The 27,150-nt window shown below is 40.2% G+C and overlaps 1 long non-coding RNA gene across 1 annotated transcript in view; it reads right to left on the bottom strand.

Annotated features, from left to right (window-relative positions):
- Positions 1 to 257: 257 nt before the first annotated feature.
- The window catches only part of LOC133260194 (uncharacterized), a 29,874-nt gene continuing 2,981 nt past the window's right edge, over positions 258 to 27,150 (bottom strand). The window contains exons 2-3 of the long non-coding RNA XR_009740678.1: positions 4,054 to 4,137; positions 258 to 1,493 (exon numbers count right to left, since the gene is read on the bottom strand). This is a non-coding gene — a long non-coding RNA (uncharacterized LOC133260194). The remainder of the gene's footprint in view (positions 1,494 to 4,053; positions 4,138 to 27,150) is intronic.

Raw genomic sequence — 27,150 nt, 5'->3', positions numbered from 1 at the left:
ATATACTAGGAAGGGTTTCAGAGCCTGAAGATTATTTGGGAAGCATTAGCATTTGGTGATATTGTAGCCATGAAATGGGATGAGTACACCTGAGGACAAGGTAGAGAAGAGACCCAGGATTAAGTCTTAGAAACTGCAATAATTAATGGTGAGGTAAAGGAAGAGAGGTGACTTTCCTGGTGGCTCACATGGTAAGGAATCTGCCTGCAATGCAGGAGACCTGGGTTCACTCCCTGGGTTGGGAAGATCCCCTGGAGAAGGAAATGGCTACCCACTGCAGTATTCTTGCCTAGAGAATCCCATGGACAGAGGAACCTGGCAGGCTGCAGTCCACGGGGTCACAAAGAGTTGGACAAGACTGAGGAACTCAGCATCAAAGGAAGATAAGTTAGCAAAAAAGACTATGGAGAAAAAAAAAAAAAAAAGACTATGGAGAAGCCGCTAAAGGGGAAATCCGGGAGAATGCAGGCTCTGGAAGGAGAGTATAAGAGTATCTGAAAATTAAGGAGAGCTCAGCTGTGAGATCCCAAAGGTGAGATCAGAAAAGTGATCATTGAGTTTTGCTATATGGAGGTGATGAATGACTTTCACAAGGGTTGTTTGGGTGGAATAGAAGAGGCAGAAGTCAGATTGGGTTCAAGAGTGAATGGGACAGGAGGAAGTCGAGACAGCAAATGTGGAGAATTAATTCAAGGATTTGGTAAAGGGAAGCGGGGTAAGGGAGTAGTCATTGGAAAAAACATGGGCACTGGAGAGTTATTTTCTTAGATAGGAAGTACTAGATGGTATTTACTGATAGGAATTAAGGAGTTAAGGGAAAAGTAAATGAAGACTCAGGAGACTGAGAATGACAAAGTGAACAAACTTCTTAAGAAGGGGTAAAGTCAAGAGCAGTACTCTTCACATGTTGGTGGACATGGGCCTGTTACACCCCTCACCCCACCCAGGGAAGCTTGTTAAATGGCAGACTGATTCAGCAGGCCAAGGGGGAGGCTGAGATTTTGCATTTCTAACAGTTTCCCAGGTGATGTTGATGCTGCTGGCCCAAAGACCATCTTGAGTAGCAAGGGTGGAGCAGAAAGGGATACGCTTTTAAATGAGAAAGTGGAGAAGAGAGAAGAGGGCATAAAAGCCATCTCTGAGAGGGGAAAAGTAAGCCCTAAAGAAATGTAGTTAAATTTGGGTGCAGAGTTGAGGGCCCTTTTGAGATTTTTAAGTATGAACCTAACGTGATACCAGTCTACATTTAGTAACTTGGCTGCCCACAAGGAGATGGGGATGCTTGGATTTCTCCAAGCATATAGTTGGGGTTTTGTCAATTGAATATGAGAGTGGAGTGGGGCTTAGAGAGGAAGGTCATTTCAAAGCTGACTGTAATGATGATCATAGAATCTAAACTAGATAAGAATGGAAGCAGACTTATTGTTCTTGCCAAATGTATGTCAGCTGTGATGGCAACATTAATTTCTGTGAAGAGACATGTCAAGGTCATTCTGGAATAAAAAATATTGGCTCATTATATAAGTACATGCTATTGTCTTAAAAAAACAGATTCTTATTGAGAAATGAAAGGTAAAGCAGCTATGGGTTTCCCATGATTCCTGTGTATTAGCTAAGAAGGTGTTTAGCTGTAAGAACAGATTACTCAACAGTGGCCTAAATATCAGTAGCATCTACCATAACAAGAAAGCTTGATGTAGAACCATTGTTCTTTTTAACTGCTCAGAAATGCCACTTGGATCTAATTTATTTGTATTCTTTTTGTCCTCATAGTTATTTCCTCCTCTTTACAAGATGGCTGCTACTGCTCCAGACAACCCTTCCACATTCATGTCAGGAAGAAAGAAGGAGATGATGATATCAGCTGCAATTGTCCCTTTTTATTAGATATGCAAAAGTTTGAACAGGAACATGGAATATACTGAGACCTGTTATTCTCTGGGCCTGCAGTAACCCTTAACTGGCTCATGTACCCAAGATAATTTAGTGGTTGTTTAGGAGGAAGACAAAGTAAAGAATGGCAATGTTTAATAAATGTTTGGCAACTTAAGAAAGATGGAAGAGTATGAATTACAGAGGCCCCAAAGATCTATCTACTGAAATATAACTCTGCCATCATTCCTTTTCAAATAACAGAGACTGCACATTGATTTGGATTAAAATTCAAAATGTTATATATGCAATTTGTAAGTCCTGCGCTTCACACAGGGATGGTTATATGTGTGTCACATTTGTAGTAATAGCTTGAATCTCAATGCTCCAAAGCCCCTGCCTGCCTAACTGGCAAGGCACAATCCTTCCATGATCTCCTCCCATGACCCTCTCTTCTCTCCTGGTAGTCGAGAATCTCCAACTGTCCTTCAGTTGTCCCTGAATGTCATTAGCCTTTCTCGTGTATACAATGCCCACGGTCTTTTTATAAGTTCCAGAAAGGAGATAGACTTTGAAAGCTCTAGGAGCAGAAACTTCCATATTGTAGCATAGACAATAAATCCCAAAGATAGTGCACATGCAGCAATCATACCTAAAGCACAGATTCAGGAGCCAGACTGCCTGGGTTCAAGTCTCTGCTCTGCCACTTGTTAGATATATGATCTCTGCCAGTTTACTTAATCTTTATGTGTCTCAGTTTCCCCATCTGTAAATTGGAAAGAATACACATCTTTCCTAGAATGTTGTTTAGATGATTGAATGACTTAATACATTTGAAAATCTTAGAGTAGTGCCTGGCACCAAACAAATGCTATAGAAGTGTTTGCTATAGTTATTACTACTATTGCTACTAATACTACCTGCTACTAATACTGCTACTAATGCTGTCCTTATTTATATTTTTAATAACCAGCTAGTGCCTTGCACCTTGGACACTAGAGGCATTCAATAAATGTTGAAAGGAAGGAAGGAAGGAAGGAAGGAAAATGATGGCAGTTAGACGGCAGGTAATAAAGACTTGTGGTATTTATTAAAAGTGGTACTAATTTTTAGCTCAAGAAACCAAAATGAGTAAGAAAGTGTACATGACTGCCTTACAGAGGATGTCTCCTTGGTCTCCAAACTTAGATGTCAGTCATCTGTATTCAAAAAAATGAGATCCTGTGTTGCCACTTCCTGGATTACTAACATCCTCTAGAATGGTGTCTTTCATGCCTTCAACCCCATACCTTTTTGGAAGCCTGTATGGGCTTCTCCATGGGGAGAGGAGGCCCCCTGCTCACGAGACTCCAGCTCAGTCAGTGAGAGGTCACTGTCAGCTGTTATATATATTGTGGTTTCTTTGCTTCAGGAAGTTTTTTTTTTTTTTTTTTTAAGTCACCACACTAGATGAATGAAGGAAAGAGGACATGCCATTGTCTTTCAGGATTTCTAGTTCAGCCGACCCAACCCCAGAACATTATGCCATTTCCTGGTAGGTCTGAGTCGAGCTCTGTGTGAATTACCCTCTGAGTCAAAAACCAAGCGAATGACATGCTTGTCTGAAGACTTTCTTCTTGCCCTCGCCTCACTTTTTATTCTTTACTGTCCTTTTGTGCACCAGTTGTGCTATGCATTTTATTCTTATGTTTTTCTGACTGCTGGGGTTGCTTCCAGAAGGATACACGAAGACGGCAGAGAAATTAATGCATCCAGGGACTTCAAGCAGAAAAATCCATCTGACCTGGTGACAGTTGGTAAGCATTAGAGAAAATCTCATTTACTTGAGAACCATAAGTTTGGCAATTTCATTTCTGCTTACTTCACTGCCCTACCCAAAGCTCCAGGTTCAATCAAAGAGAGGAGGAAAAAGCAACTTCACCCAATTTGGTCATAGAGAGGGCTTTAAAGCCCATAGCAAGTCTGTTCAGAGGAAAGGAACTATAAGAAAAATATCTCATTGTTGTTGGTCCAAATCCGACTTCCGGATGCCCTATTGCATTTTAATGAAAACCTGAAGCCAGGTCCCAGATTTCCTTTTCAGCTGATGGATGCGGTGTTCCGCTGCAGAAGAAAGCACACATTCGTTCTGCCTTTTCTCCTTCCAGCTGCTTTATTGGGTGCTTTATCTCAACCACTTACCATTGTTTTATGATGAAGGCTGCATTCCAGCTCATCTCCAAGTGGTTTATGTTGTTCCACAGGGGCAGGGCCCAGGAAGAATGTCTTTTTCAAGAGAGGAAAAGTGGAATTTGTCAGTGATGCAAACCAGACAGGAGGGAAGGAAGGAGAGACTGGCTATTCACAAAAGAATTCGAAGACACCAAAAAGTGAACCTGACAGATTCAGTCAGCAGCTGAGGTCATCTGCCCACAATTCAGTGATCTGGTCTCTAATCACAGAGCTGACAGGATCCTGGGCCTGTGTGGAGCTGGGCACTTTTCTGTGCTTTGAAAGTCGGGACAAACACTGAAGGTTTCATCAGGCAGGGTGAGGAAGCCTCTCTCACAGGAAGACCTTTGACCTGGTCTTGTTCTTCGTATGGTTAGTCTTCCACCTGCCCCAGATTTAACTCTTCCACACAGGCCTGCGAAATGGTTCTATCCTTCTTAAATCCAATTTAAGAACTCAAATTAGAACTAAAGCAATTCTATGTCAATGTGAATATCCATTTTAGCTTTGCTATTCTGTGATGCCATTATCTCTCTGGGGGTGATGACACTTTCCAGACCCGTGTTTTCTAAAACAGACTTTTAAAAGAAAAAAAAAAAATCACAACAAAGATATCACAACAACTAATCTTAATATTTTACAGTACCTCTGAGGCTATATCTAATTTTGAAGGAAAAAAAATCTAAGAAGTAATGCAGTTTTGTTTATTTTTGATGTATGGTTTAAACCTAAGAGTCAGGGTCTTTGCTGGTGGTCCAGTGGCTAAGACTTCTCACTCCCAGTGCAGTGGGCCCGGGTTCAATCCCTAGTTCTGGAACTAGATCCCACATGCCATAACTAAGAACAGACACAGTCAAATAAAAAAAAATAAAAAAAAATAAAAAAAAATTTAAACAGACCCTTAGAATCAAGTAATTATTGATTGTATAACTGTATAGGTATTAGGTACATAGGCGTTCTCAAGTGGCACAAGTGGTAAAGAACCATCTGCCAATGCAGCAGACGTGGGTTCCATCCTTGGGTTGGGAAGATCCCCTGGAGAAGGAAACTGCAACCTACTCCAGTATTCTTGCCTGGGAAATCCCATGGACAGCAGAACCTGGCGGGCTATAGTTCGTGGGGATCACAAAAAAGTCTGACCTGACTGAGAGATTGAACACACAGAGCACAGGCCTCTTTTAGTTATTATGGTATGCCAAAGAGTTTCAATACTTTTTGTTCATAAGATGTTTAAAATTTAGTTAGGGAAATAAAATAATCTCAAATAGCAGTTAGTGAGAAGACAGCGTGATAGTTAACTGTATTTTATACAGGCAAAATAAAGTGTCAAAGAGTCAAGTATAGAGAACAGAGTTGGGTAGAATGAGGTGTTAATTGCATAGGATGGATTAAAAGGCAAAAGCAGTTACAGAGGGACCACTATGGTGCCGCTTGCTAGGGAACTGAGAAGAGAGTAGCATTAAAAAAGTCCCGAGGACTTCCCTGGTGGCCCAGGGGTTAGCACTCTGTGATCCCAACGCAGGGGCCCTGGATTCTATCCCTGGTCAGGGAATTAGATCCTGCATACCACAACCAAGAGTCTGCACGCTGCAACTAAAGATCCCACATGCCTCAATTAAGACCTGGCACAGCCAAATAAAAGTTTTAAAAAATCATTCTTGTTCCTGGTTGTATTGAATGGCTCTGCAAGGTAGTTTATGATTCCTGATATCAGATGTATTAGCTACCTTAATGTCTGGAAGAAAAGGAACATACAAATACTTCTGTAACATGTTAGGCAGAATTTGAATATTCCTGGGAAGGTTTACCCGGGGAAAAGAGTATGCGTTTAAGTTTTACAAGATAGCTTTTATCCCATGTCTGAACTCACTCTTTTCTCTTAAAAATGTTTCCTAGCTTTTCCTAAAATGTCTCACAATGTTCATGAGGACTAGTGCCAGGGGGCTTTTAAAAACAGTAGATTTTGTTACATGAGTTCACTTAGCATCAACCATGTTATCACTTTAAGTGGTGTAAAGCTGGGCCCTTCATCTCACACACTCAAAGCCCCAGGTGTGTCAACATTTCCTTTTGAGTAATAAAGCTGCTTCTTCAGCTGCTTTGCACTCTATTCATTGGGGAAGCTGAAAAACAGAAAGCAATATGAGTAACACACGAGCCTGTGGCAGCCCGTTAGAAGAGTTCTCATTAGTTAATGCTACCAGTGAGACCACCAAAGGCTTTTCTTTTACACTAGTCTTTTCTTAGACTCTGTCTCATCTCATGCCCTTTTGGCACCTTTTCCATCAGGGGCTTCACGGTAAGCTTTGGTTTATTATAAAGCAGCGGTCCCCAATCTTCCTGGCACCAGGGACTGATTTCATGGAAGACAGTTTTCCACAGACCTGGGGGCGTGGACGATTCAAGTGCATTACATTTATTGTGCAGTTTATCTCTATTTTTATTAATACATCAGCTCCACCTGAGATCATCAGGCATGAGATCCCGAAGGTTGGGGACCCCTGTTGCAAAGAACTCAATAAAGGGACTGCTGTGAAAGTAATACTTAATCTTACATTTCCAATTTGTGAAATGGGTGGGAACAAAATTGCTTGGATGTTGTTTTTCCTATGAAACTGGTTAAGCACAAGCAGATGATTTATAGGGTACCATTTGCTATAGATCATACTAGGAGAAACACCGCACTAGGGCCATCAAGGGGATGGGCTACGTTGCCCAAAAGAGAATCAGATGGGGACCTGATGCTCTGTGGATGGATGAAAGAAGAAGCCTGACCTAGGGTGGTTGGTTTTCCTGAACCTGGACAGAGGCATGAAGCAGCCTCAATGCAATATTCTAGAGGTGGTAGAACCTCAGATGGGAGTGACTCTGTGCCTATGAAACTAGGAACCATGCAGATAAAACATGAGGGTCCCAGCAAAAGTTTCCTTGGCTGAGCTTGATGAGGGTGTGAAGGATTGTTTGATGTACTGTCAGCAGTACTAGTGGTTTTTTATGTCTTTAAAGGCCTGTGAAATAAGGAAAATACTCCACCACAATTGGGTTAGTCTCTATTTTCCTGGAGTCCAGGGTTCTTGTAAGATCCAAGAGTGGTAATGAAGCCCTGATAACCAAACTTCTCATTAGCCTTGGTGAAGGAGTGTAGGAAGCAGATTTAATTTTATTCAGAAAAATTAAGAAATATAAATGCTATTGCATTCCAGATGCCATGGGGATAATTAAGGTCTGTTACAAGTCTTCAACAGAGGAGCACTGAAAAAGAGACCTATTTCTGTTGGCATATGGATTTCTCTAATCTTGTTTGGGAACTGGTTTCACAGAAAAAGCAAATTTAACAAACAAAAGTGCAAGCCAATTAGGAATTTACTAAATCCACACCCCTATTTGGTAAAAAGAAAAAAGAAAACCTTAACTAAACTTGGATATAATGGAATTCATCACTATTTCCAGCAAAAGTGACAAGTAACACTGAATACTCTGGAATTTCAGTAACTAAATATGGGGCATTTTTTTTTTTAATTGGAGAATTAGTTTACAGTGTTGTGTTGGTTTCTGTCATACAACAATATGAATCAGCCATAAGCACACATACGTCCCCTTCCTTTTGAACCTCCCTCACACCCCTCACCCCATCCCACCCCTCTAGGTTGTCACAGAGCACCAGGCCGAGCTTCCTATGTCATATAGCAAATTCAATATTGGGCATTTCAAAGAACTTTGGTGGTCCTGAGAATTCTTGTGAATGTCCCACTTACAACATATCAAGTATATTAAAATGAACTGATATCCATATTTAATTAAATGCATATAGAAATGTAAGAGTTGGCTTGCAGTCACAGGTTCCATATTGCATTTAACAACAACAAAAAAAAAAACCCTTAGTTTTAATTTTGTGATTCTCTTTTTAATATTTGGAACCAATTCATTTTCCCCCATATTTTTTTGAGATGTCAAAATATTTATTTGACAAATATTTGATAAATTTCCATGGACATTTTGAAGGCCCCAGGAGATCGAACCTATGGTGTGTATTAAAGCACCTGCACAGATGGACAGCTAGTGGTCAGATGTATGCTTTCTGTGACAACTGACCTGTCCTCATAAAAACAGTTCCTCATAAAAGCAGCAGTTTACAAGGGGAGATGGCTTTAAGTCAGTGTTAGATTCTATCACTTCACATGACACAGCAACCCTTTCCTTAACCAGGTGAACTGCAAATGTATTTCATTTCAGTGGAAGGAATGTGAACAATTTTGTGCCTAAAGTGTCTATAAAGAGGTTGAAAAAAAAGTTTTTATAATGATACAAATAAACTGAACTAGTGGATGTGTTTTATGACTTCTAAATGCAAAGGGATGAGGATTTGATCAGGTATATTTTTATAAGAAGATGAAATTTCTCCTTTTTAATGAGCAGCTTTGGGATAGCTTAAAACAATGAAATAATGGCAAGAATCCTGGACACAGGGAGAGAAAAAGTGAATATGGTTTTACTTTTCTCACTAAGGAACTATGTGAGCTTCACTGCATTTTGTGGCTCATGGAGGCATCAGTTATTTCCCTTGTGTAGTGAATGATCTGGAGTGAATAGGTATTTTCTAAACTTTGGTCATTTACAAAGCACTTTCATGATTTTTTGCCATATTCATGTGATATCAGGCCAATAATTTTGTAATATTTTCATTTGTATAAACTCCATTCTTTAAACCTGTGCTTGAGGAGATGTCTGTTTCTGTCAAATGAAATAACAGGGAGCAGGTTTACCCTTCCACATTAACAACTAAATACACAAACAAAAGTCAGAAAGCAAGAATTGTCAAGGCACTGGACATGAGGCAATGAATGCAGTGATAAACGAGAGAGAGGAAACAAATACAGTGAACTCTACAATTGTCCTATCTTATTGTCCAAAGAGAGTTTCTAGATCTTTCTAAGCAATACATTGGGGGCAGTTGTAGGTTTCACCTCATTTGTTTCCAGTTGTGGTACAGGGAAGGGTACAAGCAGAGCCTCAAAGTTTCCCCAGGGTTGAGGAAACAGAATGGGAGTCAGGGAAGTCCATGGGACTGGAAAGTGAACAGCTGCACAGAGAAAAAACTCTAGTGCTAGAGAAGGTTTCCCTCCAGGATTCAACTGAGTTCTGAGCAGAGCAGTGAGGAAGCTATGACAGGCTGGGGAAAGAACCATCTGAAAGTATCAGAGATAACAATCAGCAGTGCTCATACAGGGCAGAAAATAGGGCCTAGTCTTGTAGATCTTATAATTCATGGAGCATTAGGTATATAGAAGGGTGTTGCCTCAACAGTGAGGAACATGAGCTCTGGACCAAACTCTGCCCTGGTTTCACCTAACGAAGCTTAAAAGGAAAACTTGAGAGGGTTAGTTTATTTTCAAGTAACCCATCATCCTAGAACACAGTTCATTAATATTTATTTAAAAGGAAATTATAGACACATATACCCCTATGTTCATTGCTGCACTAGTACAATAGCAATAAAATGAAGCAACCTAAATGTCCTTTGACAGATGAATGGATAAAGAAGATGTGGTACATGCATATGATGGAATACTACTCAGCCATAAAAAGGAAGAAAATTGGGTCATTTATAGTGATGTAGATGAACCCAGAGTCTGTCATATAGAGTAAAGTAAGTCAGAAAGAGAAAAATAAATATTATATAGTAATACATATATATTTGGAAATGGTACTGATGAACCTATTTGCAGGGTAGGAATGGAGATGCAGAAGTAAAAAAACAGACTTGTTGATATGGTGGGGAAGGAGAGGGTGGGACAAATTGAGAGAGTAGCATTGACTTATATACATTGCTATGTGTAAAATAGATACTGGGAACGTGCTATATAGAATACGGAGCTCATCTTGGTGCTCTGTGTTGACCTAGAGGGGTGAGAAGGGGGGGTAGGTGGGAGGCAGGCTCAAGAGGGAGGGGTTATATGTACACATATAGCTGATTCATGTTGTTGTACAGCAGAAACTAACACAACATTGTAGAGAAATTTTATTCCAATTAAAAATCAATTAAAAAAATAATAAAAATAAAAAGAAATTATATCCAGCACCAAACAAAGTAGAATTCTAATTTATCATATGCAATTAAAAAAAAAAAAACCACCAGGAATGCAAAAAAGGAAAATGAAGAGGAAAAAAAAAATCAATCAAACCACTCCGGAACTGACACAAATTATAGAATTTGTACACAAGAATATTAAATCAGCTCTTATGACCATATTCCACATGTTTAAAATGCTAGAGGAAAGATTAAAGATTTTAAGTAGAGAAGTGAAACATGAAAAGGATGCAAATTGAACTCCTAGAGATGAAAACTACAATGACTAAGGTAAAAAATGTATTGCAAAGTATTAACAGCATATTGGACATCACAGAAAAAAAGACTAATGAACCTGAAGACAAAAAGACAAACCATCCTGAATGAAACATAGAGGGGAGAAAGGATTAAAGTAGTGAACAGAGCTTCAGGGAGCTGTGGGAATACTTCAAGCCATCTAATAAGTGCATAGTAATAGTTCCTGAAGGGCAGAGAAGGAGACAAAAAATATTTGAAGGGATAAAGGCTGAAAATTTTCCAAATTTTGGGTGAACTATAAAGCTGCAAGTCTGACAGAATTATAGTTCTGTCAGAACTATAAGTCTGACAGAATGTGGTCCACTGGAGAAGGGAATGGCAAACCACTTCAGTATTCTTGCCTTGAGAACCTCATGAATAGTAGGAAAAGGCAAAATGATAGGATACTGAAATAGGAACTCCCCGGGTCGGTAGGTGCCCAAATGCTACTGGAGATCAGTGGAGAAATAACTCCAGAAAGAATGAACGGATGAAGCCAAAGCAAAAACAATATACCCAGTTATGGATGTGACTGGTGATAGAAGCAAGGTCTGATGCTGTAAAGAGCAATATTGCATAGGAACCTGGAATGTCAGGTCCATGAATCAAGGCAAATTGGAAGTGGTCAAACAGGAGATGGCAAGAGTGAACATCGACATTCTAGGAATCAGTGAACTAAAATGGACTGGAATGGGTGACTTTAATTCAGATGACCATTATATCTACTACTGTGGGCACGAGTCCCTTAGAAGAAATGGACTAGCCATCATGGTCAACAAAAGAGTCTGAAATGCAGTACTTGGATGCAATCTCAAAAACAACAGAATGATCTCTGTTCGTTTCCAAGGCAAACCATTCAATATCATGGTAAGCCAAGTCTATGCCTCGACCAGTAACGCTAAAGAAGCTGAAGTTGAATGGTTCTATGAAGACCTTCAAGACCTTTTAGAGCTAACACCCCAAAAAGATGTCCTTTTCATTATAGGGGACTGGAATGCAAAAGTAGGAAGTCAAGAAACGCCTGGGGTAACAGGCAAATTTGGCCTTGGAATACGGAATGAAGCAGGGCAAAGGCTAACAGAGTTTTGCCAAGAAAATGCACTGGTCATAGCAAACACCCTCTTCCAACAACACAAGAGAAGACTCTACACATGGACATCACCAGATGGTCAACACTGAAATCAGATTGATTATATTCTTTGTAGCCAAAGATGGAGAAACTCAGCAAAAACAAGACCGGGAGCTGACTGAGGCTCAGATCGTGAACTCCTTATTGCCAAACTCAGACTTAAATTGAAGAAAGTAGGGAAAACCACTAGACCATTCAGGTATGACCTAAATCAAATCCCTTATGATTATACAGTGGAAGTGAGAAATAGATTTAAGAGACTAGATCTGATAGACAGAGTGCCTGATGAACTCTGGACAGAATTTCCTGACATTGTACAGGAGACAGGAATCAAGACCATCCTCATGGAAAAGAAATGCAAAAAAGCAAAATGGCTGTTTGAAGAGGCCTTACAAATAGCTGTGAAAAGAAGAGAAGCGAAAAGCAAAGGAGAAAAGGAAAGATATAAGCATCTGAATGCAAAGTTCCAAAGAATAGCAAGGACAGATAAAAAAGCCTTCCTCAGTGATCACTGTAAAGAAATAGAGGAAAACAACAGAATGAGAAAGACCAGAGATCTCTTCAAGAAAATTAGAGATACCAAGGGAATATGTCATGCAAAGATGGGCTCAATAAAGGACAGAAATGGTATGGACCTAACAGAAGCAGAAGATATTAAGAGGTGGTAAGAATACACAGAAGAACAGTACAAAAAAGAGCTTCACGACCCAGATAATCATGATGGTGTGATCACTCACCTAGAGCCAGACATCCTGGAATGTGAAGTCAAGTGGGCCTTAGAAAGCATCACTACGAACAAAGCTAGTGGAGGTGAAGGAATTCCAGCTGAGCTATTTCAAATCCTGAAAGATGATGCTGTGAAAGTGCTGCACTCAATATGCCAGCAAATTTGGAAAACTCAGCAGTGGCCACAGGACTGGAAAAGGTGTTTTCATTCCAATCTCAAAGAAAGGCAATGCCAAAGAATGCTCAAACTACTGCACAATTGCACTCATCTCACTAGCAAAGTAATGCTCAAAATTCTCCAGGCTTCAGCAAAATAAGCCTCAAAATAAGTTAGGCTTCAGCAGTGCATGAACCGTGAACTTCCAGATGTTCAAGCTGGTTTTAGAAAAGGCAGAGGAACCAAAGATCAAATTGCCAACATCCACTGGATCATCGAAAAAGTAAGAGAGTTCCAAAAAAACATCTATTTCTGCTTTATTGACTATGCCAAAGCCTTTGACTCTGTGGACCACAATAAACTGTGGAAATTTCTAAAAGAGATGGGAATACCAGACCACCTGACCTGCCTCTTGAGAAACCTATATGCAGGTCAGGAAGCAACAGTTAGAACTGGACATGGAACAACAGACTGGTTCCAAACAGGAAAAGGAGTACGTCAAGGCTGTATATTGTCACCCTACTTCTTTAACTTCTATGCTGAGTACATCATGAGAAACGCTGGGCTGGAAGAAGCACAAGCTAGAATCAAGATTGCCAGGAGAAATATCAGTAACCTCGGATATGCAGATGACACCACCCTTATGGCAGAAAGTGAAGAGGAACTAAAAAGCCTCTTCATAAAAATGAAAGAGGAGAGTGGAAAAAGTTGGCTTAAAGCTCAACATTCAGAAAACTAAGATCATGGTATCTGGTCCCATTACTTCATGGCAGATAGATAGGGAAACAGTGGAAACAGTGTCAGACTTTATTTTTGGGGGCTCCAAAATCACTGCAGATGATGATTGTAGCATGAAATTAAAAGACGCTTACTCCTTAGAAGGAATATTATGACCAACCTAAATAACATATTGAAAAGCAGAGATATTACTTTGCCAACAAAGGTCCATCTAGTCAAGGCTATGGTTTTTCCAGTGGTCATGTATGGATGTAAGAGTTGGACTGTGAAGAAAGCTGAGCACCAAAGAATTGATGCTTTTGAACTGTGGTGTTGGAGAAGACTCTTGAGAGTCCCTTGGACTGCAAGGAGATCCATCCAGTCCATCTTAAAGGAGATCAGTCCTGGGTGTTCATTGGAAGGACTGATGTTGAAGCTGAAACTCCAATACTTTGGCCACCTCTTGCGAAGTGTTGACTCATTGGAAAAGACTCTGATGCTGGGAGCGATTGCGGGCAGGAGGAGAAGGGGATGACAGAGAATGAGATGGCTGGATGGCATCACCTCCTCGATGGACGTGGGTTTGAGTGAACTCTGGGAGTTAGTGATGGACAGGGAGGCATGGCATGCTGCGATTCATGGAGTCGCAAAGAGTCGGATACGACTGCGCAAATGAACTAACTAACTAACTAATAAAGCTGCAAATGGAAGGAGCTCAAAGAATGAAAATGATAAGAAAAGAAATAGAACCACTTGAAGGCACATAATAAATAAAATGATCAAAACCAGTGAAAAAGATACAATCTTAGAAACATCCAGGGAATAAAGACACATTACAGACAGAGGATCAAGGATAAGATGAAATCAAATTTCTCAAAGTGAGAAGACAGTGGAGGAATATCCTTAAAGCGTTAAAAGAAAAATCATCTATCTAGAATTCTATACCAGACAATATCTTTCACAAAATAAAAGAATTCTATACCAGACAATATCTTTCACAAAATAAAAGCTTTATCTTTGAGACATACAAAGTGGGAAGATTCATCACCAGTAGAATCACAGAAAATATCACAGCAAGTCTTTTAGACAGAGGAAAATGATATTAGGTAGAAATATGGATCTACATAAAGGATTGAAGAGCACCAAAAATGGTAGCCATGTGGGTAAGTATATAATGCGTTTTCTTATTATTTATTTATTTTAAATGAATAATTGACTAAACAAAACTAACATAATATGGCATTCTTAATACAAGCAGAAGTTCAACATATGATAACAATGGCACAAAGCCTGGGAGGGGGGGGGAAACTGCTTTTGTTAAGGCTCTTATACATAAAACAGCATTGTATCAATTCAAGGTAGATTTTGATAAGTGAAAGATGTATACTATGAACCCTAAAGAAACCTTCAAAAAATGAAACAAAGGAATATATCTAAATAAATGAAGAGAAGATAAAATGGAATCATAAAAATTAATCTGAGAGATGGCAGAAAAGAAAAAAAGAGGAAAAGGGGGCAAATAATAAGCAAATAGCAAGTCTATAGATTTTAAACCTAACCATATCAATAATCAACTTAAATAAAAATAAACGTTCCAATTAAAAGGTAGGGATGATTGGACTGGATAAAGCAAACAAGATCCAACTATATGCTATCTGTAAGAAAAGCACTTTGAACATAAAGACACAAACAGATTAAAAGTAAAAGGGTAGAAAATGATATGCCATATTAATTAAAAGAAAGCAGGGCTGGCTGTATTAATATTCAATTCAGTTCAGTTCAGTCGCTCAGTTGTGTCCAACTCTTGCGACCCCATGAATCACAGCACGCCAGGCCTCCCTGTCCATCACCAACTCCTGGAGTTCACTCAAACTCACGTCCATCGAGTCGGTGATACCATCCAGTCATCTCTTCCTCTGTCATCCCCTTCTCCTCCTGCCCCCAATCTCTCCCATCATCAGGGTATTAATATTAGATAAACTATATTGGAATGTTTTAAAATCCCTAGTAATATAGTAATAATATTAGATAAACTATATTACTAGGGATTTTAAAACATTCCATTTCATAATGATAAGCATCAATTCAACAAGAGAATATATCAACTCTAAATATTTTTACACCTAATAATTAAGCTTCAAAATACATGAAGCCTAAACTGATATAAACTACAAGGAGAAATGAACAAATCCACAATTATGGTTGCAGATTTCACCACCTTCTTTCTATAACTGATAGATCAAGTAGGCTGAAGATCAACCAGCCCCAACCCATTTAACCTGACTGATGTTCACAGAACGTTTCACCCATCTACAGCAGAGCACACTTTCTCCTCAAGGGCACACAGAATATTTGCCAGCAGAGATCATATTCTGGGTGTAACACAAATCTCAATAATGAAAAAGGATTCGGGTCATATACACTGTATTCTCTAACCACAAAGGAATTAAGATAGAAAACAAAACCAAGTACTGATACCAGACAATCCTGGTACTGTCTGGATATCAAGACAATCTCCAAGTATTTGGAAAAGAAGAAACATGCTTCTTCATTATCCATGGATCAGAGAAAAATTCAAAAGGGAAATTACAAAGTATTTTGAACTGAAAAAAAAGTGAACATAACATATTAGAATTTGTACAATTCCACTAAAGCAATACTTAAAGAGAAAATCTATAGAACTTACCCCCCTATATTAGTACAGAAGAAGGACCTCAAAGCAACGACTTCAACTTCTATCTATGGAACTAGAAAGGAAGAGGGAATTAAACCCAAAATATGCAGAACAAAGGACTGGGCTTTTTTTCCAGCAAAGTTCCCTGTGTCAGGACCTGGGCCAGCACTGTTCTCCCTGGTCTTGCCTGGTTTAATTGCTTGACAGATGAGGACTGTAAACAATATCAGTATTCACCAAACTCAGGGCCTGCCACATGGGAATCATAAGCAAGCCTGTTAGAAACATTAATTTCCAAGCCATGACCCAGATTTTGTTGTTTAGTTGCTAAGTTGTGTCCAACTCTTTGCAACTCCATGGACTGCAGCCTACCAGGCTCCTCTGTCCATGGGATTTCCCAGGCAAGAATACTGGAGTGGGTTGCCATTTTCTTCTCAAGGGGAGTCTTCCCGACCCAGATATCAAGTGTCTCCTGCATTGGCAGGCGGATTCTTCATCCAGATCGGGGGGATCAAAATTTCTAGGTAAGGCATGAAAACCTGTGCTTTTTATTTTATTATTTATTTATTATTATTATTTTACTTTACAATATTATATTGGTTTTGCCATACATCAACCTCAATCCACCACGGGTGTACACGTGTTTCCCATCCTGAACCCCCCTCCCACCTCCCTCCCCATACCATCCCTCTGGGTCATCCCAGTGCACCGGCCCCAAGCTTCCTGTATCCTGCATCGAACCTGGCCTGGTGATTCGTTTCTTATATGATATTATACATGTTTTAATGCCATTCTCCCAAATCATCCCCCCTCCCTCTCCCACAGAGTCCAAAAGACTGTCCTATACATCTGTCTCTTTTGCTGTCTCGCATACAGGGTTGTCGTTACCAGCTTTCTAAATTCCATATATATGCGTTAGTATACTGTATTGGTGTTTTTCTTTCTGGCTTACTTCACTCTGTATAATTGGCTCCAGTTTCATCCACCTCATTAGAACTGATTCAAATGTATTCTTTTTAATGGCTGAGTAATACTCCATTGTGTATATGTACCACAGTTTTCTTATCCATTCATCTGCTGATGGACATCTAGGTTGCTTCCATGTCCTGGCTATTATAAACAGTGCTGCAATGAACACTGGGGTACACGTGTCTCTTAAAAAGCACAGGTTTCCTCGGTGTGGGAAACCTGTGCTTTTTAAACACAGAAGTGATAGGAATATCTGGACCTGTGTCCTTCTTCTTGGTGGCATTTTGTTCAATGCCTTGACTTCTGAGGGGATGTCAGCAGCCCTAGACAGGAGGTTCTCAGCTTCAGGGAGATCCCTGCACATAACTCAAGTAGCTGAGTCATCATGGGGAACACAAGGGCCTGCACAACGAGAATATTAGCAATGACCGAGATGGACTCACACCAGAGCTCTTCCATTCATTGTTGACATTGCAGAAGCTTCAGATTTCTCAGTACTCAGTAGGTGCAGAAGGCTGATTATGACCAAGGTTGGCTCCTCAGCCCTTCTAGCTTAGGGTATAATTTGATTTGTTTCATTTTCATTTCATTGTACCTATTTATTTCTATAACTTATTTATTTAATCATAAATGCCTTTCTATATCTCTTTGAACAATCTCAGCAAATTTATGCTGACATCTTTTCAGATGATTCTAATATGAGTTTCACTTGGTGTGAACTATTCTTCCAAGTCTTATTTCTTGGCTGTCCTTGGAGAAATTAGTCTTCCCGTGCTTTGGACTTTTGTTTGCAGGCTGATTTTGAGTATCCCCTTCAAATTTCTTCCTTCCCAACAGTTCAGAAGTTGACTCCGCCTAGCCCGGTCCTATTCCCAAACCAGAACCAAATTTTACAGTTGAGCATAGGATGTCTTCCCTGGTACCTCAGACTTTAAAGGATCTGCCTACAATGCGGGAGACCTGGGTTCAATCCCTGGGTGGGGAAGATCTCCTGGAGAAGGAAACGGCAACCCACTCCAGTATTCTTGCCTGGAAAATCCCATGGATGGAGAAACCTGGTAGGCTACAGTCCATGGGGTTGCAAAGAGTGGGACACGACTGAGCGACTTCACTTTACTTCACTATCGGATGTACTGCCCCTAGAGGCCATTGAGGGATGTGGCTGATTCATTTACAGAGCCGGTAGTTGGCTCAGTTTCAGAGAGTAACACATAGTCTTTGCCCTTCATCTCCCAGGCTTACAGCTTCATCTGAAGCCACAGTCCCAGCAGAGTGAGAGTAGAGTGAAAGCCCTGTCTGCCTCTGGCATCAAACAGGAAGCCTGGCTCTGCTCCAGGTCTCATTTACACTTAGAACTCCTTGTCCTCCAGGGACCAAGCTCCCAGTCACAGGTGCCTACTTCCAAAGCCTAGACAACCCACAGTTTGTGTTTTCCCTTTGTGTCTGGTCCACAAGATCTTATCCTGTATTAGAAACTGGTTGAGTCTTCCTGGTTTTCCCCCTTTCTCTCTCTCTTCCCTCCTTCCTTCCTTCTTTCTTTCTCTCTTTTTCTGTCTCTTTCTTCCTGCCTTTTAAATATTTCACCTGTCATTGCTATGTGTTCTGAGCAGAAAGGTGAACTGACTGCCTCTTGATCATTATAAAAGTCTGAATTAATTCATTTGAAAATGGTAAAGAAATGACATTTTCCCCAAGTCACTGGAGTAAAATCCACATCCTGTATCAAGACTGACCCTTATTTACTCCTCCCCTTGACACAGCCCGAGCATTTGAATCTTCTGTTAATGACTGTACTGTTATACAATTTGGTACTTATTGATTTGTTAGAAATGTTATGTGTGTGCATGTCCTGTTCTCCAAGATAATCTGCTAACTGCTTAAGAGCAGAGACCATGATTTATCATTAAAGTATTCCCCAAATGGAACACTTTCTGATAGCCACACACAGAAAACCTCAATAAATACCAATTATCAGGCTGATTTACCCCACCCATTTCAAATTTCCTTACTTCCTCCATCGAGTGCACCATGATATTAACAAAACACTTACATATCCAAACATAATGTTGAAATACAAAAGTGGACAGCTATATTCCATATACAAATGTGTACACATTTGATATTTTCAAGTTTTTTCTTTTCCTGCTCTGTGCTTTGAGAGTTCAGTTCAGTTCAGTCACTCAGTCCTGTCTGACTCTTTGTGACCCCATGAATCGCAGCATGCCAGGCTTCCCTGTCCATCACCAACTCCTGGAGTTCACTCAGACTCACGTTCATCGAGTCAGTGGTGCCATCCAGCCATCTCATCTTCTGTTGTCCCCTTCTCCTCCTTCCCCCAATCCCTCCCAGCATCAGAGTCTTTTCCAATGAGTCAACACTTCGCATGAGGTGGCCAAAGTACTGGAGTTTCAGCTTTAGCATCATTCCTTCCAATGAACACCCAGGACTGATCTCCTTTAGAATGGACTGGCTGGATCTCCTTGCAGTCCAAGGGACTCTCAAGAGTCTTCTCCAACACCACAGTTCAAAAGCATCAATTCTTTGGCGCTCAGCTTTCTTTACAGTCCAACTCTCACATCCATATATGACCACTGGAAAAACCATAGCCTTGACTAGACGGACTTTTGTTGGCAAAGTAATGTCTCTGCCTTTGAATATGCTATCTAGGTTGGTCATAACTTTTCTTCCAAGGAGTAAGCATCTTTTAATTTCATGGCTGCAGTCACCATCTGCAGTGATTTTGGAGCCCCCAAAAATAAAGTCTGACACTGTTTCCACTGTTTCCCCATCTATTTGCCAAGAAGTTAGTGCCTCCTAAACTTTCAACTTGGAAACAGTGCATAGTTGTCTACTATCAGTTTCCCAGTGTGACAGAGAAAAATTCCCAGTGAGACAGACAGAGAAAAGGGCCTCCAGCTCTGCCCATCAAGAAGTCAGCTACCTGTGACCAGAAGGTGAGTACATTCTTTCTCTGAGCAGGTGTTAACCCACCCCAGCTAGTTAAGAGCCTGCAGGGCCTCTACTTTGGGGAGATAAAAGGGCAGCCTGCGTGGGGTCCCTTCTCCTCCCCAACAGAGCCATTTGTTACTGGGGATACACCCCCTCCAGGAATCTTTCAGTGCTCTTCAAACTGTGGGCATGCACAACGTACCTGACCTTGTTCAAAAGCAGGGGCTGCCCTGCCCCGGGCAAAAGAGTAAAGAAATACAGAAAATCACATCTCTTTCCAATCTCTTTCACTCTGTTGTATTGAAAGGCTCCGGCATTTGTCGACCAAAACACTTATTAGTTCTCCATTTTTTTCCTTTCCACTGTGTAATGTACACCATCAGCTGTTAACTATTCAGCAAGAGGCATTACTTTGATAAGACGCAGCCAGTGGGGGAAAAACGCAAAACTATGTATTCTCTATACTTTAGCTCATTCATTTACCTCTGAAAAGAATGCTCTTTATGTTCCTTCACTGAATTAGGAATGGACTTTGTGTGAAACATGTTTTATCCTGTAGAAAGGCTCTTTGGAGAGTGGCATTTACTCAAAGGGAACAAATGCCTGCAGGGTGTTCTTATAGAGGCGGGGGTGGCTGGTGACAAGGTGTGACATCTGCAGAAGAAATACAGTCAAGTACTCGAGCCACCCAGTACCTCCCAACAGACACAGGGCTCACTCACAAAACAACAGGAGACATGTGGCTTATGTTCGAAAGGCTGTTTACTCAGAACTCTATCCAACTGACGGTCCTAGCATTTTAACTATAAAATAGAGAAAGGGCTGTGAAATCTGTGTGAGGTCACCGCTGCCACTATACATTCCTTCACACATGGCCAATTCCTGGCTTAGAGCAGCAGACTATAAATCCACGATAAGACATGTGTGCTCATGTAGCTGCATAAGAAAAAGAGAGATACTTAACAAAAATGTAATTTGCTAAGTAATTGGAAGGTTATCCTTAAGCTCTGGGTTTTCTTTCAAGTTTTAGCTTGGCCTTTTCAAGACAAAGTAGAAAGTTGGTACATTCCTAAATCCCTGTAAAACAGACTTAAAACGGAGTGGCAGATTTTAAAGACACATATGGGTTAAGGGTGCGACACCAGGAAATGTTTTTCAATTAAGTACTTCAAGGTGAAATATATTACTCTGTGTAAGAGTAGTCATAGAAAAGAATACTGCAGAAAATGCTTGCCAGAGGTTTAGATTCAAAAAGGGATAGACCTGAAATGCAGGGTGCCAGTGCTTTTTGACTTGAGAAAAACCAGGGGCTTGGAAGAGTTCAGTGAAGCCCACCACCTGATCTCCTAGAATGGAGTGTTACAGGTTGAATCGTGCCCCTTGTTGAAGTCTTGATCCGTGAAGTCCCAGAATGTAACTTCATTTGGAAACACGGTCTTTGTAATTAGTTACAATGAGGCCATACTGAATTAGGGAGGACCTTAATCCAATGGCTGGGGTCCTGTCCTCTAAGAAGGAAAAAGTATTTAGAAGACACACAGGAAGAATGCCTTGAGATGATGGAAGCAGAGATGAGAGTGATACATCTACAAGTCAAGGAATGGAAAGGATTGCTGGAGGCACCAGAAGCCAGAAGGACACCTTGATCTTGGACTTCTACCCTCCAGAACTGTGAGAGAATACATTTGTGATTTTAAGACACTCAATTTGTGGTACTTTGTTATGGAAGTCCTGGAAAACCTACACAAGGTTAACAAGTGTAGATATTGTCCGATTTTTGGTTGTTCCCACTGGGAGGGTAAATTCAGTCCCAGCTGTTCCGTCTTAGCTGGAAGCAGAGATCTACTAATGATTTTTTGATGAGTTTTTTAATGTCTTGTTATGGATACCTTCTGCATGGATGCATTATGTGAAGAAGACTGGTGTTTGATCCCTCACGCATACCTTCTGAGACTTGCCAGTTTTCTCTGTTAACACTCTCATATTTCACATTTACATGTTAGATTATTTGATCAATGACTTTGTCCCTCACTAGACTGAAAGCTCAGTGAGACATGGCATCAGCTATGTTTGTGTTTTGCTCATCACTGTCTTTTCAGCTTCTGGTACGTACCTTTTGTTGAACATGTGTTTGGTAAAAGAATAAGTTTGCTCTGTCTGCAAAATGTATTGCTATTCTTTTAATACAGGATTCCAGGAAACTTTAACACTTCCTAATTTAATTATTCTATGTACTTTCACAGTGTCTGTCCTAGGACACCTCTACATTTGTCCAATCTACCAGTCATGGAGAATGTTGGCAAAGGGGCACTTTTGTGTTAGATTTGCAAGACTGTGCCCTGTACCTTCCCCCCAAAGAAGAAGGAATGGCTTCTGGGATCCCAAAAGCCTGTGACATTCAAGGGTCTCCCAAGGTTAGAGTGCACCAAGAAGAGACATGTTTCTAGAGAACTATGAAATCTTTTGGGAGAATTCTCTTTTCTTGTTGGAGGTAAACACTCATTGTAAAAAAGGGGAAGAAGATAGCTATATAACATGAAGCGTAGATATGGACTGTTCACTGGTAACTCTTCAAAAGACCACCAGAAACACTTGCAGATGAAGCAAAGGTCCATTTATGAACTCTACTGCAATGTGGAGAACATCTGCTGCAAAGTCTTAGTGCAGACTCTAAATCAGAAAAATAGGAAAGGACATGGAGACTGAATGTACAAATGCACAATGACCGGATCATATATAACAATAGAATTCTGACCCACAGCCTCTGCAACTAACAGGTCAGGAAGCCAAACCACAACCTTGTCAGGAATTAGCCTAAAATGGTCAAGCCTGGTCAACGACTGACAGCTCCCCTACTTCTGCCCTCTCTCCCAAACCCAGGATTAACTAGAGAAAGCCAAATATGATCCTCAAACCAATCAGACAGGATTCCCTGCTTCTGGTCACCCGAGTACTCCAGCCATTCCATGATAGCAACACATACCAGAAGTTGTCTTTTTTTTTTTATTATAAAGTTTTACGACTCTTCTGTTTGTGTTCAGTCGCTGCCAAATGCAAATGATGGTGGCTGAAATCTCTTGCTCTAGTAAACTCTGAATACACAGCTCCTGTTCTCATTTGAGTTCCTTTCCCTTATTTCCATAGGTATTTACGATGTTTTTAGAGTCTGAGCTGGGATTTCTAGGCAAGTCTTGAAAAGCAGGGACTGGTTGGAATGGGCAGTCTATGACATAACATTTTTGGTAGGCACAGGTAGGAGAGAGTCTGGAAGTACTCACATGATGAGAAGTTAGCCTTAAAATGTGAACAGTTTAATAGGCTCACAGTTTACTTTCCAGAGGACTTTCCTGGTGGTCCAGTGCTTGAGCCTCTCTGCTTCCAATGCAGGGGGCACAGGTTCAATCCCTCGTCAGGAAACTAAGATCCCACATGGTGCGTGGTATGGCTTCTTTGGTAAGTCAGCTGGTAAAGAATCCACTTGCTATGCAGGAGACCCTGGTTCGAGTCCTGGGTCAGGAAGAACCCCTGGAGAAGGGATAGGCTACCAACTCCAGTATTCCTGGGCTTACCTGGTAGCTCAGCTGGTAAAGAATCTGTCTGCAATGCTGGAGACCTGGGTTCGACCCATGGTTTGGAAAGATCCCCTGGAGAAGGGAACAGCTACCCACTCCAGTATCCTGGCCTGGAGAATTCCATGGACTGCATAGTCCAGGGGGTCACAATGAGTCGGATACGACTGAGCTTTCTAGAAGGAAGTATTCTCTGGAGCAAAGAGCTAAGCTATTTTTGTTTGGTTCCAGTAATACTTAACATAGGGAGGGAAAAGTTATGCTTGGTCTAAGACATGGTTAATTCAAGGACAGAGAATTACATTGATTCCAATTCTTGGGATTGGAGGGAAAGAAATTTATTGAAAAATTTATGAGGGAAAAAAATTTCACTTTTAAGTTCATTTTTGTATTTTTTATTTTCCACCCAACTTAGACAACAAGGTTGGTCACTTGACTAATACCCTCACTAGCATAAACAACTTCCTTAGCTACTGTCCTTTGGTCCTAACCCACAAGGTGCTAAACCTGGATTAATCTGACACTGTGGGATATAACTGTTTTTCTTCTTTTGTTCCAACAACTATCTGTTGGTGGTGGTTAGGAGGAACAGTGAGCTCAGAGGGTGCTGAAGCCAAGTGAGGTCTCAGAAGGAACAAGCCCATGTCTGCTATGTGCACAAGTGGAGAGAGGAGAGAGTTTAAACTTAATACTTAAGTCTCAGAAATGTATATCTCTGTTGAGCTTTGGGCCTGCATATCCAATGAGCTCCTGGGTAACGTTATAAGGATATTCTACAACCAATCTGCATATGTCCAAAATTGAAATTACAATTGCTCTCCTTCACCAAAGGTTTGCTAATCAATCCATCAGATTGGCCTTGTGATCCTTGTTGGCACTGCATTCCAGGCAACTACTACCACCACTCAGGTTAACACACAATTCAAGATAAATCCTCTTTGCGATCTGGCTAAGGAAATTTGCCCTGATTGTGGAATTACAGGCATCAGCAATGGGATGAGGAAAGATGAAAACATAACCTCTTGAAATTTTATCTCATTTTTTCTTGGCCCTAAGCACAGAAGTAAGATCACAAGCAAAAATTCAACCAGTCCTGAATTCTCCTAGGTACAGTGACAGACACTGGGGAAAATAAAGATAATGAGACTTTTAGACCTTTTTGGATTTATTCTTTACAATATCCCAATCAGCTTACATCTATCTGCCCATCTCTCATGACTTCCTCTCCTTAACCTCTAATATTTTCATTGTCAGGTGGTAATTAGGTACTTCTTATTTATGGGAAGGATTACCACGTCAATTCTATGTGGTTTCCGTGTTTATGCAAAAAGTGCTCCCTGACAGAAACAGGTATAAAACTGATTGATGGGTTAAAGCAACTGAGGGGTCTTTCCTAGCAGCCAAGATTACTGTTTCCTGGTAGAAAAACTGGTAGAGAAAATTGAGTTCTTTTAATAAATTCCATAATTACTTAGCTGTAAATGATTTTTTAAAAGTCACTTGACTGTGCAAACTGGTTAGAGTAGAAATATTTTAATGGTATTTCAAGAGCTTAATGTCAACCATCAGTGTCCAATAAGTGAAAATTACTTTTAGTGATACATCTGGAAATAGGATGGTTTTTTGAGCCCAAATCTCTCAAGCTTTGCATAAAATCTGGATTTTCATTTCTACTGTGTGCCTGTTATATAAACTTCTGATATTTGTTATAGAGGAAAAAAAGATAAGCCAGACATTACTTGGAATATTGAAAAATGAGTAGAATGTTAAGACATGTTAAATTTATTGTTTGCTCATTGAGAGAAAAAAAGTGAATAATTCATTTAAGGGAAACATTGTTACTTAAAGACAGGGCAATATTTTAATAAGTAGAAGGAGGAAGGTAATATATTTTGAAATAGGAGCTGCATCACTGGAATGAAAAATGTAATGTGACAAAGTAGCTACTTTGAAGAAGAAAATACTCATCTGAATGGAAAATTTTGTTATAGTCCTGTAAAATTTCAACTTTATCTTCATTCTTATCTGTTCATTCATTTAACGGGTATTTATTGAGAGCCTACTCTGTACTGGCGTTGTGTGAGGCATTGCTGATATTTTGGTAAATAAGACAGTCACAGTTTCTTCTTTCACTAAGACTGTTTAGTGAATTTTTCATTAATGATTAATTAATGCACTCACTACATTGGGTTTTGAGCAAACTCTGGGAGATGGTAAAAGACAGGGAAGCCTGGTGTGCGGCAGTCCATGGGGTCGCAAAGACACGGGCATGACTTAGCAACTGAACAACAATAACATGAAATTAGGTACAATGAGCTTTAACTCTGTGTGACAGGAAACTTGAATTAACAATGGTTTAAACAACTGTCTCATCTAAATATAGATCATCCAGACCTCAAATTATTTTGGGCCCATCATCATAAAAACCTCAAGTCTTTTTATCTTGCTGCTCTGCCATTCCTAACTGCTGCTGCTCAGTTGCTTCAATCGTGTCTGACTCTGTGAGACCCCATAGACGGCAGCCCACCAGGCTCCCCCGCCCCTGGGATTCTCCAGGCAAGAACACTGGAGTGGGTTGCCATTTCCTTCTCCAATGAATGAAAGTGAAAAGTGAAAGTGAAGTCGCTCAGTCCTGTTGGACTCTTAGTGACCCCATGGACTGTAGCCCACCAGGCTCCTCCATCCATGGGATTTTCCAGGCAAGAGTACTGGAGTGGGGTACCATTGCCTTCTCCGGCCATTCCTAACTAGTATATACATTAAGCTTTTGAGTCTTTTTCTTTCACTTACATAGTGCATTGGGATATAGAACACTGTTTGTATCAACAGCCTGTCTGTTTTCATTATCGAATAGTATTCCATTCTATGGATGTACTACATTTTTATTTAGCTTTTTCCCAGTTGACGGACTTTGGAGTTGTTTCAAGATTTTAGTGATTAAATTGATATAAATATTTATTTAGAGGATTTTGCATGAATATAGGCCTATCATTTCACTTTGGTAAATATCTAGTGGAAAATTGGGCCATATGGAGAAATGTATATTGAATTTTACAATATCTGTGAAACTGAGAGTTGCAGTCCCACTATGCACTCCCGTCAACAATATACAAGAATTCTGGTTGCTCTGCATCCTTATCAGAATTTGATATCATCAGATTTTTCCAACCATTATATCAAGTGTATGATAGTATCTCATTGTGGTTTTAATTAGCATTTCACTAATGATTAGTGGAACTGAGATAGATTAGTATCTTCTGCTACAAGTCCTGTGTCAGACACATGATTTGGAAATATTTTCTCCCAGTCTGTATCTTTTTATTCTGTCAACAGTTGTGTTTGCAGAGCAAATGTTTTTAATTTTGATAAAGCCCAATTTATTTATTCTTTTATAAATTGTGGTTTGGATCTTAAAATTGAACATTTATATGTTAAAAGCCAAATTTATAAAAAGAACAAAAGAATAAATTCCTCCTAACAACAATAGATTATCTACAAATAGTATATTAGCTATGTATCCAAAATATGACATCAAACAAGAAGAAATTAGATAATTTTTGTTGGGAGAACTAGATTACAGTTATAAAAGATGAGACAGGGATCTAATAATTTTAATTTTTAAAACACAGAAGTAAAGACTTTTAGATTCTGCACGATCAGATCAGATCAGATCAGTCGCTCAGTCGTGTCCGACTCTTTGCAACCCCATGAATCGCAGCACGCCAGGCCTCCCTGTCCATCACCAAATCCCGAAGTTCACCCAGACTCACATCCATTGAGTCAGTGATGCCATCCAGCCATCTCATCCTCTGT

Source organism: Bos javanicus, chromosome 2 (genome assembly GCF_032452875.1).
Source record: "Bos javanicus breed banteng chromosome 2, ARS-OSU_banteng_1.0, whole genome shotgun sequence".
Taxonomy (NCBI): Eukaryota; Metazoa; Chordata; class Mammalia; order Artiodactyla; family Bovidae; genus Bos; species Bos javanicus.
This window is presented reverse-complemented; position numbering and strand designations above follow the sequence as displayed.